Source organism: Pseudorca crassidens, chromosome 2 (genome assembly GCF_039906515.1).
Source record: "Pseudorca crassidens isolate mPseCra1 chromosome 2, mPseCra1.hap1, whole genome shotgun sequence".
In the NCBI taxonomy this organism is placed as follows: Eukaryota; Metazoa; Chordata; class Mammalia; order Artiodactyla; family Delphinidae; genus Pseudorca; species Pseudorca crassidens.
The window spans coordinates 114,752,413-114,761,294 of record NC_090297.1 but is presented as its reverse complement, the minus strand read 5'-3'; the positions used below and the strand labels follow the sequence as shown (position 1 = coordinate 114,761,294).

At 38.9% G+C, this 8,882-nt stretch overlaps 1 pseudogene; it reads right to left on the bottom strand.

Moving 5' to 3' along the window:
• Nucleotides 1–7,565: 7,565 nt before the first annotated feature.
• On the bottom strand, nt 7,566–8,476 carry LOC137219544 (olfactory receptor 10J1-like; annotated as a pseudogene).
• Between the last annotated feature and the right edge of the window lie 406 nt (nt 8,477–8,882).

The window sequence follows — 8,882 nt, the reverse complement described above, 5'->3', positions numbered from 1 at the left end:
GTTGTTAGTTACCGGACTAGTAGGTAAGAGGTTAGACATAAGAGATGAGGTCATTCTTAATGGCATGGAGTGACAAGGACAGGTAGGGCCTATAGGTCATCATGAGGAGAGTAAATTATATTCCAAATACAATGGGAATCCATTGGGTATTTTTAATTAGGGGAAGAGCATGATCTGATTTTCATCTTTAAAAGATAACCTTGGCTGTTATGGAGAGAATTGATTGGAAAAGAATAAGAATAAACAAGGAGAGTAGATACTGAAAGAAGATTATTTCTGTATAGGAGCAGTTTCAGTGGAGATGGAAGGAAATGGATAAATTTGTTTTGTAGGTAGAACTGACAAAACTTGTCAGGAAATACTACTCGACATGGCCTCAAAGGCTAATTTTCTCTCCCCTTTCAGTAATTTGGCAAAGAGCTGACAGTGGAAGAATAGGTTGATACTAGCTGCTGAGTTCTTGATGCTCCCTCTTCTAACAAGGATCTTTCAACTAAGAAGCTCCTTTTGTTATGTAATCACTTAGATGTTTCCTGTTCCTCTTTTTTTTTTTAATAAATGTGCCACTCCTGTGAAAGATCATATAATTATATGAACTTGACAGAGACAAACATTTGACAAAATCCATCACCCATATATGACAAAAACTCTTAGTAAGAATCAAAGGGAATTATCTCAATTTGATAAAGAGCATATCAAAAAAAATCAATAGGATCATAAGGTTCAATAGGATCATAAGACTGGATGCTTCCTTCCTAAAATCAGGGACAAGGCAAGGATATCTGCTCTCACCACTCTTATTTAACATGGTAATGGAAGTTCGGCCTACTGTAATAAGACACAAAGAGGAAAAAAAAGGCATATAGATCAGAAAGGAAGACGTAAACCTGCCCCTATTTATGTGGGTGACATAATTATCTATGTAGAAAGACCCAAGTCATTTGAAAAAGCAAAATAAAACAAAAACACTTCCTAGAAGTAGTGAGTTAGGTAAGGTTACAGCATACAGTATCAACATATGGAAGTTAATCACATTTCTATATACTAACAGTGAAAATGAGGGAACCAAGATTAAAAGCACAATGTCATTTACAGCAGGGGTCCCCAACCCCTGGGCCATGGACCACTACTGCTCCATGGCCTTTTAGGAACCAGGCTGCTCAGCAGGAGGTGAGCAGCGGGAGAGTGAGCAAAGCTTCATCTGTATTTACAGCCGCTCCCCATGGCTCACATTACTGCCTGAGCTCCACCTCCTGTCAGATCAGCAGTGGCATTAGAATCTCATAGGAGCACGAACCCTACTATGAACCGTGCATGCAAGGGATCTAAGTTGAGTGCTCCTTATGAGAATCTAATGCCTGATGATCTGAGGTGGAGCTGAGGCAGTGATGCTAGTGCTGGGGAGCAGCTGAAAATACAGATTATCATCAGCAGAGAAGTTTGACTGCGTGGAGACCATAATAAATCAACTGCTTGCAGGCTCATATCAAAGCCTGATCAGTGAGTGGCAAGTGAAAACAAGCTCAGGGCTCCCACTGATTCTGCATTATGGTGAGTTGTATAATTATTTCATTATATATTACAATGTAATAATAATAGAAATAAAATACACAATAAATGTAATGTGCTTGAATCATCCCCAAACCATCCCCCCCCAACACCGGTCTGTGGAAAGATTGTCCTCCACGAAACCAGTTCCTGGTGCCAAAAAGTTTGGGGACCACTGATTTACAGTTTCTCCAAAGAAAATGAAACATTTAAGTATATGCTTAACAAAACATGTATAAGATTTGTATGCTGAAAAATTACTAAATGACGGTGAAAGAAATCAAAGAAGACTTAAATGGAGAGACATACTTTGGTCATGAACTGGAAGACTCAACACTATAAAGTTGTCAATTTTCCTTAAATTGATCTATAGATTTAATGCAATTCCTATAAAAATCCTGGCAAGCATTTTTGTAGACATAGACAAGCTTATTCTAAAATTGATATGGAGATGCACAGGCCTTAGACTAAAGACCTAAACTAAAATAAGCCTGATAAAGAAGAATAATGTGAGAGGAATCACTCTACCCAAAATTAAGATTTACTATACATCTACATTAACCAAGATACTGTGGTATTGGTGGAGCAGTAGACACATAGATCACTAGAACAGGGTGGAAAACTCAGAATTTGATGCACATAAATACGCTCAACTGATTTTTGACAAATGTGCAAAATGGAAGATGGTAGCCCTTAAAAAAAATTGAACTGAAGCAATTGGATATCTGTAGGCAAAAATTTAATCATGATCTAAATCTCACAGCTTATTACCAAAAACCTCACAGTGGATCATTGACTTAAATGTAAAAAATAAAACTGTAAAACTTCTAGAAAAAAATTATAGAAAAATGTGTAAAATATGGAAACAAAAAAGACCCCAAATAGCCAAGACAATCTTGAGAAAGAAGAGTAAAGCTGAGGTATCATACTCCCTGATTTTGAATTATATTACAAAACTACAATAATCAAAACAGTATGGTGCTGTCACCAAGACAGACACATAGATCAGTGGAACAGAATAGAAAGCCCAGAAATCAACCCACTCTTATATGGGCAATTAATCTATGACAAACAAAGCAATATATAATGGGGAGAGGGCAACCTCTTCAATAAATGGTTTTGTGAAAACAGGACAGCTACATGCAAATGAATCAAACTAGACTACTCTCTCATACCATGCACAAAAATAAATTCAAAATGGATTAAAGACTTAAATGTAAGACCTGAAACCATAAAACTTTTAGAGGAAAACATAGGTAGTAAACTCTTTGACATTTATCTTAGTGATATTTTTTTTGGATATGTCTCCTCAGGCAAGGGCAACAAAAGCAAAAATAAGTAAATGGGACCACATCAAGCTTAAAAGCTTTTTCACAGTGAAGGAAACTATCAGCAAAATGAAAAAGCCAGCTAGTGAATAAGAGAAAATATTCACAAATGATAGATCCAATAAGGGATTTTTAAAAAAGTTCATACAATTCAACATCAAAAAAAACCAAACAACCCAACTGAAAATGGACAGAAGGCCTGAATAGAAATTTTTTCCAAAGAAGACATACAAATGGCCAACAGGCACATGAAGAGATGCTCAGCATCACTAATCCTCAGGGAAATGCAAATCAAAACCACAATGAGACATTACCTCACACCTGTCAGAATGGCTATTATCAAAAAGATAACAAATAACAAGTGGTGGTGAGAATGTGGAGGAAAGGGAACCCTCATACACTATTAATGGAAATGTAAATCGGTAGAGCCACTATGGAAAACAGTATGGAGATTCCTGAAAAAATTAAAAATAGAATTACCATTTGACCCAGAAATTCCACTCCTGAGTATTTATCAGAAGAAAACAAAAACACTAATTAGAAAAGTTACATGCCCCCAGTGTTCATTACAGCATTATTTACAATAGCCAAGATATGGAAGCAACCTAAGTGTCCATCAATAGACGAATGGTTAAAGAAGATGTGGTAAATATTTACAATGGAATATTATTCAGCCATAAAAAAGAATGAAATCTTGCCATTTGTGACAACATTGATGGACCTAGAGGGTATTATGCTAAGTGAAAGAAGTTAAACACATACTGTATGATTTCACTTATATGTGGAATCTAGAAAGCAAAACAAATGAATAGATATAACAAAACAGAAACAGAGTCATAGAGAACAAACAGGTGGTTGCCAGAGGGGAAAGGGATGGGAGGAGGAAAGAAAGAGGTGAGGGATGTTGAGGTACAAACTTCCATTTGCAAAATAAATGAGTCATGGTTATGAACATAACTATGTACATCTTTGTATGGTGACATCGTAACTAGGGTTATCATGGTTGATCACTTTGAAATGTAAAAAGTAAAAAACAGAAGGAGACTTAAACCAATGGAAAATAATACTATGTTTTTAATATGGAGGCTCAAGATCATTAAAATGTTAGTTTTTCATAAATTAGTTAATAAATGCAATAGGATTTCAATAAAATAATACCAGAGTTTGGTTCGCTTGTATGTATGTAACTGTGCTGAGTATGTGTGTGTGTTCGGGAGGGGTGTAAGTTAAATAAGCTGCTTCTAAAATTTATATGAAAAATTTAAACAGGCAAAACACCTAAAAATATTCTGAAGAAGAATAATGGCAGGTAACTATCTCTATTAGATAATAAAACATTTTTAAAAATCTGTGATAATTAATGTTGTTGACACATTAAATAAATATATAAATGCAACAGAATAAAAATTCTACATTATTTCCATATTTCACATTGTTTCAGAGGACTTTCATTTGCTCCAGGGAAGGGTAAGCCCAAAAGAATCCAGAAAAAAAAGGTCAATTGAATTTCAAAAAGAGTTTTTTAAACTCATAACTAAAACATTTGTCTTAAAAGATGAAATAGTTTTTAACTTTAGCAAACTTTTCTAGAGAGGAAAGCTACATTTAGTTTACAAAGAATCATTTTGAATATCAAAAGTCTAAGCACCAAAAGTACTTTGTATGTGAAATGTATAATGTAAACTACTACAGAGTTAGGAATAATTTAGGTTTTTCTGCCAAAATAAAATAAAGGTATCCAGCTTTGTGGAGAAGATAACACTGGAGTTAGTTGGATATTGGGGAAGGCCCACTCTTAGATCTACCAGCAGAGACCAGGTTTACCCTGCTGTAAGGAAGGACCGGTGGCAACGGATAAAGCAGAAGGGATATGTCCCTCACTTCCCAGCCTCAGAAAACACGTGAATCCTGGTGGAGCAGAAACAGTTGAGTGATACATCCAAGTGGATGCCTTGGTGACACCCCATTTTGTCTTATTTACTCCATTATAGGGTCAAAGGTGCAACTGAATGTCCAATTGCCCTCAAGCAGTGGTTGAGAAAGGGCCAGTGGACCTAGAGTAGTCACAAGGAAGATGAAGTGCAGGAAATTAAAGAGCATGATAAAACCAGAGTCATCACAATAGATAACAAGGATGACCACGGGAGTCATGTATTTACATAGAAATCCAACATGGACAGGTGGAAGTGACCATGGATCAGGTTCCTCTTCCTCCATGCTAAGAAAACTAGAAGGCTTTATTACCAACCCAGGGTTCTTGGACTCCTTAATCAATAGAAATTGATAAGAGGTCAAACTAGAAATTCACGCAAGGCTTTATTGGGACTTGTGTTGTGGCACAAGGGACTGAAAGCAAGTAGCAGGTTCCCTTGCTTGCTCCTGAGTGGGGGTGAGCTGGTCCCTTAAATGGGGTGAGGGTAGGGGTGGACCCTTGGGTCAAGCCAGAGGGGTGGCTTAGGTGGTCTGCGCACCCCTTGGTGGTGCTTTGTGCAGGAATCATGTGCAGGACCCTGATTTTGCTTGACACCTCAGAAGTGGAAGTTGGGTTTTTGGTTGTTTTGTATCTTTTTTTTATGAATTTATTTTTATTTATATTATTTATTTTTGGCTACGTTGGGTCTTCGTTGCTGCGCACGGACTTTCTCTAGTTGCAGCAAGGGGCAACTCTTCATTGCGGTGCACTGGCTTCTCATTTTGGTGGCTTCTCTTGTTGCAGAGCACGGGCTCTAGGTGTGTGGGCTTCAGTAGTTGTGGCACATGGGCTCAGTAGTTGTGACTCGTGGGCTCTAGAGCACAGGCTCAGTAGTCGTAGTGCATGGCCTTATTTGCTCCGCGGCATGTGGTATCTTCCCAGACCAGGGCTCGAACACATGTCCCCTGCGTTGGCAGGTGGATTCTTAACCACTGCACCACCAGGGAAGTCCCAGTCATTTTGTATCTTATTGCTCATAATTGCCTGACTGCCATGTGTGCAGTTATTTTTAGGTCCTTATAGTTTCTTTGTATTCTGTTGCTGGAGGAGAGTTTTGTCCAGGTGCAAGCACTGCAACAAAGGGTCCCAGGTCCCAGGTCCAGCCTGTCTCACCTGCACCAGAACTTGATTCACCCAGAGGATAATGGGAAAGAAAGGGCAGGAGCAGGACCTTGAATTTCATTGTTTACTCATAAAATGACTTAATTACTAAATTGCCCCAGTTTACATGAAAAAGACTAGATGACTTTTTTCTGTCAGGCAGATTGGGAGCTCAGAATTACAAAGTAGACTGAACTGCAGAACCATTTTAAAGTTAGATTTTTATGTGCTTGCATGCATAGCCTATAAAATGCATGATCATTTTAGAGATTTTGATATTTTTATATTTCAAAAATATTTTATAATGAGAATACTGTGTACTCATGTGTATCTTATGTATCTTTTAATAAATAGATCAGTATAATAATTTTTATTTGCTCAGTAATTATGAATTTTGATCATTATAGTTTGATTCAACACCTATCTTGTGTCACAACTTGAGTCTAAAGTTCACCCTGATTCTTTTTTATATTTTTAAGGTGAGGAGCAGTAAATTGCCTTTTATTATTCCATTGCTAACTCAGTTGCTTTAATTTTATGGAAGTTTTCATGTCAAAATCCTTTACTGTCGACTCTTTTCAGATTTTCAGGACTAATGAAATTACCTAATTTATCAGAAAGGTGTTATGCTGACTTTTTTCATATTTCCGTTTAATTCTCTTTCTTTGCCTTTGTGACTTAGCTTATAAAGGGCAGGAGAGGACCCAACCTGAAGGACCTTTTCTAAACTCTCTTTGGCTCCTCCTGACCCTCCCCTTGTACTTCTGGCTTCTCTTGCTCTCCTACCACAGGAAGCTACAATTTGGATCTGCTTCTAACTTTTCTTTCTTTTCAGCCAATTTCACAGCATTCTTTCAGCAGTTTGCTCCCTGAGTCTTCTCTTAGTCTTCTCTTCCTCTGAGCCTGCTGTGCATCCTGTCCATGAGGGAGACCCTTCTTTCAGCCCTGCAAGGACTTCTTTATGTGGCTCATCTCTAGCCAGAAGAAGCGAAGCATCAGACCAAGTCATGTGTGCTGCATGCCCATCATATGCAGTTAGGAGTTCTCTCCAATTAACTCCTTCACTTCCCACCCCATGGTTCCCTTTCCTTTGAAGTCCCACATGTTTGAAACTATTCTCTCTAGAAGGATTTTAGCTCACTGCAAACCCATTTCCTAAAAGATATCTATATTTTTGCTTTGCCTATCTTATTAAAGCACAAGGCACTTAGATTTCTACACAATATCCTCCCTAGTGACCACTTGTTCAAGCATCCAATTTATGTTAAAAGAGGATTCAATGGCGTGGCGATTTTAATGTAGTTTATACCACATTAAAAAGTGGACTGGTCACTTTAAATTTAAGCTTGAGATAAACACTAGATCACATTCTGACCTTGTAATTATCTACTGGAATACAGCCAATGGGTGTCTTTGAGTGACTTTTGCTTTTATTTATGCTAACAAAAGGTTGAGGAAGTGAAAATCAATTATTAGAGGCTAGACCCCGGCTCCACTTTTGCCCTGGCCGTGATGTATGAGACTTCACTAATCATTTGAAATCTTGGTTCTGTAACTTTACCTATATAGGCTTCCTCCTGGAAGGCATGCACACCTATCTGGGTAGGGATTTCATCTTAGGAAAGGGATTTCCTACCCACCACTCTCCACAGAGCATCCTGGACTTCTTTGTTTCTTAGACTACACACAACAGGGTTTTGTAAAGGTGTGATGACAGTGTAGGTCACTGAGATCATCCTTGGTGTTCTCTGACTTGGGCTTGGGGTAGGGGGTGAAGGCACAGTCGTAGTGGACAATGACCACAGTGAGGTAGGAGGCACAGATGGCAAAGGTCTTCTTCCGGCCCTCAGCTGAGGTGATCTTGAGAATGATGGAAATAATGAGGATGTAGGAGATGAAGAGGAGGTTGCAGGGCCTGTAATGACCAAGAGACTGATAATTAAGGTCAGGATATCATTGATGATTGCGGTAGCACAGGCCAGTCCAACACAGGTTGAACATCGCAGAAAAAATGCTCAATCAGTGCCTTGCAAAAGGGCAGTCTGAAAATGGCCACAGCCTGAACCAGTGAGAGTGAGAACCCCATGGCACAGACTGAGGATGCCAGCCTGGCACAGACCCTCCAGTTCATGATGATCGAGTAATAAAGTGGCAGATGGCCGCATAGCAAGCATACCCCCTTATTGCCAATAGGAGGCAGTTGGTGATGGCAAAGCCAAGGAAGGAAAAAGCTGAGTCCCATAACCCTCCAGGGAAGTGGATTGGCTCAGACCTACAAGGCTGGAAAGCATGCGAGGGATGATGACCAGGGAGTAGAAAGTGTCTGATAGGAGAGGACACTTAGAAAGAAGTACATGGGGGTGTGGAGGTGATGGTCAATGCGGATTACAGTCACAATGATGACATTGCCAGCCAGAGTTAGAATATACAGGGTAAGAAATGCCACAAAGAGTGTGAGCTGATGTTCTTGGAAGTTGGAGAAACCTTGGAAACAAACTCTTACCTCTGTGTGGTTGGCTGTCCACATTGAAGATCTCAGGTCTGAAAGACAAAGTCAGCACCATGTCTTTGGACCAGAGACTGCCCTGCCCTCTGGTGAGCACACTGTCCAGAGCAAAGATTGAACACCACAAAGACCCAGTTCAAAACTTCATGAATCACCTGCCTTTTCCAGGGACACAGCAGACTAGGTCCTAGAACTGGAATTAAAGATACAGAGATTTTGAGCAACACTATTTAAAAGTTTGAGGTAAAGCATTCTTTTCAAGTACTCCTGGGTCATGTAAAAAATGACAACCTATGTATGGCCCATGGAATTGGTCTCAAATTTTTCTTAAAACTGGATTTTCTTAAAATGTAGACCACAGTCTCAGGCCACAGTGTAATTAAGCTAGAAATTGTCACAAAAAGGAACTTGAAAACTTACAAATAGT